Source organism: Periophthalmus magnuspinnatus, chromosome 5, assembly GCF_009829125.3.
Source record: "Periophthalmus magnuspinnatus isolate fPerMag1 chromosome 5, fPerMag1.2.pri, whole genome shotgun sequence".
NCBI lineage: Eukaryota > Metazoa > Chordata > Actinopteri > Gobiiformes > Gobiidae > Periophthalmus > Periophthalmus magnuspinnatus.
The window spans coordinates 31,360,358-31,372,983 of record NC_047130.1 but is presented as its reverse complement, the minus strand read 5'-3'; positions in this window follow the sequence as shown (position 1 = coordinate 31,372,983).

The window sequence follows — 12,626 nt, the reverse complement described above, 5'->3', positions numbered from 1 at the left end:
AATCAATAGACACCGCTAAGCACAACATCAGACAAAATGAGAGGGACTGTTAGGTCAAAGCTTTTCAACTGCTCAGCTAATAGGTGGATGAAGAAGTACAATTATAATCATTTACTTAAAGGTCCTATATTCAGCAAACCTGACTCTTGTGAGCTTTAAGCTATGTTATAATGTTATTACCACCTCAAAAACATGCCTGGAGTTTTGTTTCATTCGCACATGTTTGAATAATCCTTGATTGTCTGTTTGTTTCTGCCAAGCTCAAAATGCTTTGTTCCACCTTGTGATGTCATGAAGCCGTAGTTTTCAAGTTAACATCTGCTTTTTACCTTTTGCTCAGTAGAGAATCAAGGGTTGAAATTATTCAAATGATTCTAGTGAAGGTGTATGGAGTTTAAAAACACAGTTTAGCACTTCCTGTATTGCCACTTGACATCACAAGGTGGAACAGAGTGTTTTCTGTTTGAGAGAAGAACTCAGCCTAAATCTGCAGGGTTTGTGTATTAAACGTGTGAATTGAAACAAAGCAAAACTCCAAGTAGGACAAGTTTACTAAACGTGACGTTTAATCACATTTACTACACCCTTAAAGAGTATTGTCAATGTTATTTTTTTCTTTTCTGTCTTTCAGCCATGAAACCAAGAACAGGAGTGTTTTAATAGTTGTGCTGACAGATAAATTAAGTCACAATAGAATGAAATAAAATGAGTTTGCCATTGGTGAAAAACTGAACTCTTGATAAGGCAAAAGCGGTACATCTGTATACAAAATGAATGAACAGTTACACAATATATTACAACAGTTGTGCTAATCAATAATAATCACCAATACATTCATTTATTCACTGTAGAATCGATAACTAGGCTATATGAAATAACTTTGGAGACCAAATACTAATTTCTTATTGGCTTTCCACAACATCACGCAGTTCCACATATTTGGCACTGGATTTGAGCTTTTGTTGGGGAAAAACAAAGACATCGCATGGTGTGTTTTGACATAGGTGTATTTTTAGAAAGAATATTCAGAGTTATCATCCAAAATACATCCTCCAATAGAGAGAGAGAGATAAATGACAAGAACATAATCAAATCTTCTCCAGATATGACCTCACCGTCTGCATTAGGTCCACATTTCTTACAACTCGTAGTCGTAATTTACATGTTTTTGTAAATTGTTTTGAAAGTTTCATAGATACAACCTGACCTGGCATAAAGGTATTTTGATCTTTTGAAAGCATGACATCATCCGCTAACACTTCATATCGTGAGATTGAAACTGCACAGCAGACGTCAAGTGTATATATATTACATTACACTGTTATGGCTCACCTTCCTGTCTAGTGTCCTCCAGGCTCAGATCTCAAATGCCACAACTTGGCACGCTCAGAGGACTGTCCCATTTGAAATATTAGACCAAATGTAAGATGTAAACAATGACTGAATTTGAAGCCACTAAAAATATATTGTGAACCAATGAGTAAATGCTAGGATTTCTTGGCAGCACTGTTGGCAATGAAATGACACATAAACAGATGCGAATGACATATAAATGTTTATGATATTTCCTCATTTAAAAACAAGCCCACATTTAAAAGACAGCACGTGATGATGCATCTCAAAATACAACACAGGAGTAATCTGATCTATTCAAGGCTATCGATCATATTAGATGCCTCATTCATTGATTCCTCAGATATCCTTGATGGTGGAAAACGTCTTTTCTGCCTCCACAGTCACACTTGCCCTGGGGCAAATGAATGGGAACATGGCAGCTATTCTGATTATTCAGCTGCCACTACAAGTCATAATATGGTAAGGTGAGCATGACCGCAAATAACAATAACAATATGAGAGCAGGTTGGTTATAAGATGACCCTCATGGGCCACTGTCAGGCTGAATAGTTCAAAAGTTCTCCCTTTCAAAAGTTTTCCCTTTCACTCCACTGGGCAGAAAACCGAATGGTTCAAATCTGGATGAAGCTATACAGATAGAGCACAAACTTGCTCATCAACATTTCAAAAAGATGTTTGGGTGTTTATTCATCAGTTTCAATTAGTGGAATTTGGGCACACTACCTCACTGCATCTGAAGCAGAATGCATGCTAACCCAGCACCCTGTTTGTATAAGCCAATGATATAGAGAGCTTTAAACAGTACTTTATGGTGTAACATTTCATTATGTCACAACACTCTGTGTCTCATTTGCCAGTGCCATTCATCTCTGCCTGTGGTTTGAGGTCAATACCACGATAATAAACTTTCGAGTCAACTTAAGAAGAGGCTGTTGTTCATTCGTAAAACACTACAAAGTCATTAGAATCATTATGCTGGCACTGATGGAGGTTAGTGTGCTAGGTGTACCAATGGAAGGGCAGAAGGCCTTAGAGCACGGATCAAAGGATGGAAACACGCGAACGTTGAGGCTTAAGAGATTTAAGTGATAGAGGAGAGAGAAGGCCAACTTTCCCTTTTGCCATGAAAAAAGCAAATTAAGACGACAACTCGGAGAGAAGTCCTTGTGGTGAAAGGCTCGGTGTCATGGAAATGGGGTGGAAGTGAGAGCGATTAGATGTGGAAAAGTGGTGCTCCTGGGTTCCTCTGATATTAATGTTGTTGAAGGAGGAGATACACGGGAAATATGTAGACGGATTCAACTCTGCCAGCCCCTGTCACAATGATGAATAGGCGTCAGTCTCTTTAAGTCTCAGTACATGTACCAGAACAGCCCTGACGTCCCTGGTTCAACTCAATCTATCACATCCCTGCTGCTCTGTGCTGCTTTAGCACATAAAATAAAGAGACTCTCTCCTCTCCACAAATGCACAGCATGGAAAGTACCATTAATAAGAAATGTTTACTTACAGCACACAGCTTAATAACATATGTCCATACTGTCCTGACTATATATATAAAGGCACAATATGCAACTTTCTAGAAGAAACAAGTCACCAAATAGAGGAGGCCCTCCTCTAGGCTTAAAAAGTTACATACTCTGGCTTAGAAAATGCCACAGTATGTAACCATAGAGCATTTGTGGTCATAACTTTTTTGTGCCAGACCAGGGGATTGCATACATAAGGACGGGCATCTGGGGTATAAGGAGTAAAATCTTTGAAAAATCAATAGGAAATTTCTTGCAAACTGATGTGTGGAATCTCAAGAGAAAATAAATAATTGCACCATTCTACACCTGAAAACATCCAATCATACTGTATTGAGTTGTGTTGTATACAGAGAAAACAAAGCAAGGATAAGAAAACTTTCAGACAGCGAATATTATAAGTGCATATGACTGTTTTTTTCATATTGTTTCTTGGTTCAGTGGGATAGTACCTTTGGTAATATTTATCGCTTTACATCTGAGTGGCAGATTGTGGAAAAAACGTTGAGATGAAATATATAAAAATACAGTAGTGGTGAATTCTAAAATGGATGAATGTCTACTTCAACACAGGAACACATTTTTCTGACAGTTTAAATCTTTATTTACCAAAATAAAGTAATTGTTTTTTGTTATTTTTATTAGTCTAATCATAACTATTTATAATTTATTTATTTTTTATTTATTTTATAATTTATACAAGGTCCTTGTTTACAGGTGTGGTTGCTTGGTAACAGTTAGGGAATTATTACTATCTGCTGCCCATAAAGCTTGAAAGAAATTGTCAATGTCTTTAGTAAACTCTTAAACTGAAGTATTTTAACTATGTGAAATGAGTAGTCAAACCTGTCATGTGGACTTGAAAAGGCACTTGTTGCTGCTAGTGGCAAGGACAGATCTGGAAACTCCATGGCGACCTGCTCCTCATGATAAATGTGTTCATTAAAAGCCAACACTGTGTCAGCGCAACATTTCCATTTCCTACAAAAGACTGACCACTATTTTATAACAGCTCTGGAGTGTTCTCAAGAATGCGTTCCCCACTCTATTCGGACCCCTGTGGAATGAATGACTGGAATACATTCAGAGCAGGGTCATGTAGAACACCCTAACCCTCTCCCGTGCTATTTCGTGTTCCCCATATATTCTGGTCTTGGTATTGACTGATGAAATTAGATGTGAGGTGATCCCCAAGGCCCGGATGAAAAAGGAGACAACCACTTTGCATGTCAAACATTTGGATTTCCACTTGTGAGAGAAGTTTCCGAGCAGAGGTAAAGAAAGGGGATTGTCACTCCACAGGGTGCAGGATGAGGCTTCTACATAGGATCAGAGATGTGTTCTGTACATATTAAGTAGTAAAACAGACCAGCTATATCGTGTACAGCGATATAAGTAGTGCTAATATACTCTAAGTAAAAGTCAGCATATAAAAAAGTAGTTACTTTACCAAAACCATTAATAACAGACAAATCAGGCACCTTCTTTCCCGCTAAACCAGTGCAGGTGCAGGTGGGAAGGGCCGATACCTTCAACAGCCTCGCTCCAGATTGGCTCTTTGGTTGTTATAATCCTCATGGCTGGAATTCCAAATATGGAACTCGTCTTCAAATTCTTCCCTTTAATTGCCAACCTCGATGAGCCTAATTTGGCCGGAGCCGAACACTGTGGGTGATGTCATACTCCCATAGTCCGCCTCTTTATTCAGTCTATGGATCTAATCTATTATTACTACTATTCCTCAATTCCAATACAACAACTATAAATACAATACAAGTTCTACTACTGTGTGCACTAAAAAATAAAAATATATCTCTTTATTCAGTTGCATATTTTTATTACTCAGAAATCCTGAAATAACTTGCTTTTGTCCATAGAGATATATAAGTGCAAGTGTTCCTTTAAAGAATCTGGAATCAAGTCAAAATATTAGTTCGGATGACTACGTTGGACTATGAACTGCTCCTGGATGAATGAGGGATTACACTGACAGCCCTTTATTAAAGTTTAGTTGATACTTGAGTGCAAAGTAGCTCATAGTTTCCTTTAAAAATACTACCTACTCTTCTTCAGTCACTTACAGCACTTATTTTGTACCCCAGGTCTGGAGATTGATTTAGGTTGTGCAGACATTCTGGGAGGCTTGTTAAAAGGAGATGGTGAGCGTAAACAAGTCAAGCTAAGTGGTATCACACCAGTCTGACACATATCTGAGTTGAGCTGCTAGAAGCTATTAGTTGTTATTGCATTCACAGTTGACATTTTGGGCGTCGAGACCACATTGCCATGATTCATTACAGAAACCTTTGGACTGACTACTGTAGTTTTTCTTTAAAGTCAGCATTTTGTCTTCCCAACAATAACAGGATAGGCCTCCTCTGGTGTGTCGTGAGAAGTTACGTATGTGGAGCATGCCCACTTTGATGAGCACATATAGGAAGTCCAGTGTTTTTCTCCGAGAATGAAATAAACAAATTGAACAATGCATAGATTTTATTTTGAGAAGTGTTTACCAGACAAAACAGTCTGCATCCTCTTCTCTCATAACCCCGTGTCCTCTTGGGTCTTGCCTACTGCCTCCTATAGGGAAGTCAACCCATTATTATCTATATTCTGACTGTCAATCTTCTGTAGAAACTATGATATTTTCTATATAATGTTTTATATAGTTACACAGGACGTCTAGGGAATAAATATATAAATAACATTTTAATTACTTTTTACAATGCTTCAATTAGTTTTCACAGATTTTGCAATATAGAAAATGTCATGAACTTCTCAAAGCATGACTGTACTTCCTGTTTAATTTGTGTGATGAATAAGCCTTGTCAAACTGGCTAAATCACATCTATTAAAATGCAGCGGCTTCATAAGCAAAACTGTTCTTAACCCTGTCACATGTCAGCTTAGAAAGACTGCAAGTTAGGAAAAGGAGAAATTATGCCACATGTGTTTTAGAAAGTACAGTTACTACTACTACTACTACTAGTGTTGAGTGCATAATTACATGGTAGGCTACAAGACAACATACCAGCTATATAATATTGAAGAGTGATTTACTTACTATGCACAGACAAAGACATCTTTATTCAAACATTTAAGAGCATTTATCTGTCTAGCTATGATGAATTACTAGAACATATTGTCTCTGTATTGTTAAAAAGTTCCCATGGGATAAACTGATGTAATAAATCATTGCTTAGTTTTATTTCAAAAATGACAAGAAAATAGACCATGACTTAATACAGTCTGTCATAATATAATATAGAATCTTCTATTGCCCTCGACGCCTCCACTTAAATCAAGAGTTATCTGTTTATATTGCCGGTCAGACCTGGGGCAGGATTGACAGTGAAAAAGAATAGTGACATTGTCAAAGTCAATGTAAGTCACTTTTTATGTCCACAAAGAACTGACAACAACAAAATACACCACTAAAGTGCCTCTCCTTCAGGCATAGGGAAACTAATTCTGTGGTTCTCAGGTATTTTTCCACCTCTGAACAGGCCCTGCAGTTAGCATAACTTCAATAATATTTTGTTATTAGTCTGTGGGCTTTTGAACACGAAGTGCAAAATTGACAGAAGGACAGATTATGTGTCATCCACCCAGCAGCCACACACATCATAAGAGGAGCACATCTGGCCTGGCCTGATCTCTGCTCTTCATGCTCACAAATACTGTAGTGTGTATTGGTTGGCTGTGCTATGTTACTAAATAATACACTTAAAGGCGCAATAAGTAACTTTTCTGGTGGAAGGTCCGCCAGTGGCTTGTCTCCATGGAGATGCTGCTTTGCCTGGAATGCTGTTAAACTTATCAATAACTTAATAATAATTTCCCTGTCAAATCCAGAATGATCCCTCTCTGTATTTTTGATACAGACTGACATCAGTCTGGTCCCCACGCCCCAAACATGATCATACTATTAGATTCATTTATTTTAGTGACACATGTGAAACGAAGGAGCTCATTAATCACCTGATTTACAAATAAAATCAAATTTCTCTCACCTCAGAGTTACAGAGTTTAGTGCTTCGCTGATTGATTCTACAGAAATCCACAATCTTTTTCAGCCCATTGTGATATTTTCCCTTTATTTTTTTTGTGACACAGATGGACCGTGCCTGTACCTGATTTGCTAATTCACCTGTCAGTTATGCCCATTTGAAAATGGGGAGATTCTCAGGTGACCAAACGCACATCTTCCTAAAGTATTGAAGTGTGTATTCTGGATCCTAGATAAACTATTAACTATATTTAAGGCACAGTAACCTGAATCCTCCTTAATAAACTATTTGTAAATATGTATTAAACCTTTGTCCATGCTTGATTAAGGCTAATTAAAGTGTAGTATTGTCATAACGACTGGGGAATCAAAGATGCAGAGTAAAAGTTGAACAGAAAATGCAAGAGCTGGTTGCTGGTTGAATCTGATAAAAAAAACAAAAAAAAACAAACAAGAAAAGCAAACTAAGTACTACGAGCAGAACCAAAAAGCAGACTGGGCCAAACAGAACTACACCACAGAGGATACACTGACGATCTGGCAGCGTGTGTAGAAATGAGCAGCCCCTTTGTACTCAAGATGTATAGGCTTAATTGCTGATTGGCTGCAGGTGTGTAGTGGGTGGTGCCAGAGTCTCTGCCCAACTCCAGCCACAGAAAAATGAGGGAGGGGGGAGACAGCACAGAAAACACAGAAAAACCTGAATCCTGGCAAGTATAAACGGGTACTCAACTTATCTATTGCCACAAAGACAAGCAGGTGATGCCAGTAAACCAAGTTACAGGTCCAAAGAAGCAAAGCATGGTAAGAACACATGTTTTTTCAAGATATTAACATTTCAGGCAAACTATGACATCCCCATAGAGACAAGCAGAACCCCCCCCCCCCCCCCCCACACACACACACACCAGAACAGTTACACAGAGCGAACCATGGCATCCAAATAGAGATGAGGAAGAACCCTCCACCAGATGTTACACAGGCAGCTTCAAATATAGAAGAGTAATATCTTTTGACTTAAATAATGGAAAATCAAATGGCTCTAAACCCATCTACAGCCTTATTACAGCCTTTTACATCTGCCTCCGACGCCGTAACTGCCTACCTGTGCTGTTCTGTTCAAATTGAAAATGATGGGGATTGCAGGAACACCAGTTTTCGCAATTCCTTCCCTGTTTAGCGTTGAATGAAAAAGAACAAGTTGGTCTATAGTCAATAAATCTTACAGAGTCAGAAAGCCCCAATAGAAGCCAATATGTGACAGAGGATAATCTTTAAATGCTTAGGAATGCCCTGACTTTTGCCCACTGCTTGTGAATGCATGAGTTGGCTGGTGGCTGGTGTGTCTGGGAGAAGTGTACGATCATGTTAGCAGCCAGAGTATCTGTCTTTCCAGCAGCACGCCTCTGGCATTCACCTTAAATAATTCATGTCGGATTAATGCTGCCACCAGCTACCAAGTCAAACCAAGTCAAAAATCCACTTAGCAGATGTTAAGGAAACCGTCTGTCTGGTCATTCCTGTTCAAGTCACTTTTTTCCTATTGTACTAATCTACCTACATGAATACATTATTATGAGTACAAGGTGGAGAGAAGGTCGTAGCATGTAAAGGAGGGCGTCCCAAAGAGAGCGGTTGTGATTACTGCGTTGGGATTCACATGATCACTTCATTAAATACAAACATTTTAAGAGAATTTGCTTATTTACTTATGTTTGATGAAAACTCTTATTAAACCTTATTTTCACATCTTTCACCATCTTTAGGTACTATTGCAATTGTCAATTTACTTTATATAAAGGGCTGTGTTTTGCTTTTGACCATAAAGTTAGAAATTGTTCTTTTGGGTTACCTTGCAGACAGTGTTATCTTGAATTTTGCTCAGTGGGGCTGTAGTCGTTTCATTAGTTATCAACAGTAATGACTTTTATTATTAGTAATAGAAACATCAGTTGTGTTGGAAATGCTTATCCAAAACAGTTCTTTTTGTTTGCATGTTGTATGTCTGTACACCTAGCAACATGGATTTTGTTATTGTCCGTATTCCTTATTTTAGCAACACAAGAATATCTTTGGAGACTCTATTTCTTCCAGTATATATACTATAGATTTGGTTCTATATATGTTTAAGAGGGGCAGTGCAATGAATCAAAGGAAAGTTGTTTTGGCAAGGTACATATTTTTCCTGAGAGCCACAGAGGAATGAGACTATGAAGTGGTTTGATTTTGACAAGTACAAAAGTACAGTTTCATGGTTTCAACTGTTTTCCCTTTTTATGTAACACATGTTAAATGTCACCCCTGATAATCTGTCGTATTTCATCAAGCTGTAGACAAGAATAAGATGCATTCAAATCTATATAAAAGTATGAAATATGTGCGCATATGTGTGGACTAATCCCACAATAATACAGGGTTATTGCTAGAACTGCTGGATTCAAACAATTTTCTGGTTTATGGGCAAATGCCACAAAACTCTTATCACACTATGGAATCTGCAAAAACAAGGCACTAGTTTTGTTTGGTGGAGGAAATAATTATTTTCAGTATCTAAACTAAAATAAAATGACATAAGTGACATTATAAAGTGCTTAACAGAGATACATTTTCCAATCAAACCTATAGCGATGTATCTGAGCGCTCATACCTTAGATGCTCTCCTGTTCAGTGTGTATTTTGACAATGGTTATGACAGAAAATCCATGTTGCACTCGGAGGATTTGTTGTTGTTGATGATTTCAGTTCACCCTGAAATGACCTGGATTCGAGAAAAACAGGCAATTCCACTGTAGAAATGTGCAAGAATTTTATGTTTCTTTTTTTACCTATAAAACGAGTGTATCAATTTTTTCATATTTTTAAAAGAGTTTGTTGGAAATTTGGATCCAAAGTTTTGAACGATTAAGAAATATCATGTAACTAGATAATAGTACATTGTTTTCCGTGTACTTTGTGTAGAGCAGGCAATCTACCGGTAATGTAGGTTTAATCTTATTTAATAACATTCTATTGTTGTGAAGTAACAGTACAGCACTTTTAACTGAATACACAACTGAGGCACTAGATCATCCTCTTTAAGGTTCTATCTGATGTTCTTGTTAAGATGTAGTTATATATTCTTGTTTCTGAATACCTTCTGTATATTTAGATCATGTTTTAGCAATATTTGTAAGTTTATATGAGCAAAACCCAATTTCCAGATTATATTGTGTTCTACAAGTGGTCAGAATTTATATCTCAGAACTTCCCAAATGCTTATTGAACCTTATAATTCTAAGGGGACAATAAGTTACATTTTCCACAACATTATTGGAGTTCTGTGTATTGGGACAGTGAGGTTGTGACTTCTTTAACACACACCATCTTTTACTTGTCTTACCAAGTTTTTGTGCCAAACTTTAAGCTCCCGCTGTTTTCTGACCCAGATCATATTCAGACTTAAGGGAAAAACTCACTCAGCTCTCTTCCACAGTACACCAAAGAAGATGATTAATAGTCTAATTTGCTGAAACAAAAATAATCCTCTTAGCAAAGGAAACTTGGCTATTATCCACCCCATTAAGAACAAAGCACTGGATTACACTCAGTCTGCATTAATATCACTATTATTATAATCACCATTTACTTAGGCAGAGCAGCCATTGTGGCATTCCTCACCAGATCAGTGTCTTATCAGGAGATGTGTTGCTATAACTACTAATTAAAATACAAGTATCCTTGTGTGACAGGCTGTTGCATAGGAACTTACTTAATGTGGGCAGGGAGTACAGCCATTGTGCTACTTAATTTTAAACCTTGAATGATTTACACCCAATCTGCTCCAGGAGGAGTTTGTCACTCACAAAGAGCAAATAAAACTGAAAATAATGCATCTCAACACAACAACACAATGAGATAATAAAATGTAATACAGACACAAAGTCCCAGGGGTTGTGTGAGGCATTCACTGTGAGGTGTCTGTAGGCTACTTCACATACATAATCTACTACAGAAGCAAATGTACTATTTTAAGTTGTATTATTCAAATTGTACTATTAAACATTGCATTTCAAGATTTCACTGCAGTACTAAAACTTCCAAATGAATAAAAACTCTATTCATCTGGGTATGTACTGTGACTTCTATTTACGCATTTAGAATTCTCAGACAGAATAGCACATTTGTTTAAAAAGATGTTGGTAACACTTAATAAATACATTACAATAGACCATACAAATAGAATAGTATGACAGAGTATAAGGGTCAAATAAGGGTTAAATAAATTTAAAAAATGTGGGCGCTACGAGAATAAAGTTGTAATATTACAAGAAAAAAGTCATAATATTACGAAAAAAAAGGAATAAAGTTGTATTTTTATGAGAATATAGGCTGCTGTCTGGTTCCTCCGACTAAACAAACTCAAATACTTGCAGTGTCCCTTCTAAGTACTTATACTCATGATAGTGTGGTGATGGTGGTCTAAAAGACACAGTATTTCATTGTGCGTAAACCCCAGTTGAAAGTTTATCTGAACAAAATGCTCCAAATTCTCCATAACACACAATGCACTGGTCACTCATTCAGGCACAGCAGCCTGTACTCTCATAAAAATACATCTTTATTCTCGTAATATTACAACTTTTTTCTCGTAATATTAGAACTTTTTTTCTCGTAGTGCCCGCATAATTTTTTTTTTTATTTAAGTGACCCTTATACTCCGTCGTAGAGTATAAGGGTCACTTAAGGGTCGTAGCCTTAATAAAGTATGAATAAAGACTTTGTAATTAATAACTCATTCATTATGAATACATTGATTATTAAGAATAATTCAACCTTATACGTAATTAATAACCTAACCCTCTTCCGACCCCTAAATCCTTAATTAAGTCGTTCATAAGCCTTATTAAGGCTAATTGAGGTGTAGCTATTATGAAGAAACAAGATCTGAATCAAAACAGAGACAGAGGACTTAAGATTTAGAACTATTATTCCCACAAACAAACATATATATTATTGTTATTCCTCTACACTATAGAAAGAAGAGGCAGCATTATACAGGCATTTGGAGTATAAAACGACAGCAGGTAAGTCCCTGTTTGTGAGTGTATAATGCATAAATCACTGAAACGGCGCGCCTCAGTGTCACAGTTCAAAGCTTACAGGTAGAAATAACGTCTTGCAGGGACCTTGATTGGCGCCACATGTTTCTCCAAGGACACGATGAAATGAGTTTATGGTGCTGTGGAGGTTATCATGAGCACATTTGTCATACAGAACAAGTATAGGTCACCTTCTGATGACAAACCTGGCTTGTATCATTTGAAATGAAATATTTGACTGACTTTGAGAATGTCTGGATATTTGTGTGTTTACTTGAAAGGAGAACAAGTCTTTGTGGTGGGACAAACACAATATATTCAATATTGCAACTTGAATTGGAGCAATTATCAAATCACAAAAGCTTAAATTATTTAGATACAATCATTGGCAAAGAACAACACATCCTGTTGAAAGATCCTTTTGTATCTGTAGTTTAGACCTTTTCAAACGTGCTAAAATTCATGTGATTATTGTATTAGTTGATCAGTTCATATTTCAATCATCTCTCAAAACTTAACATGTATCTGAAGTCTAATAGCAAAAAAATAAATAAATAAAATGTCAAATTTATTCTAAAAGTATGCAGTCCTATGTGCTAGTATTCATAAACAAATGTCAGTGATGGCAAACACATGTTGCAGGTATTGAAAAGA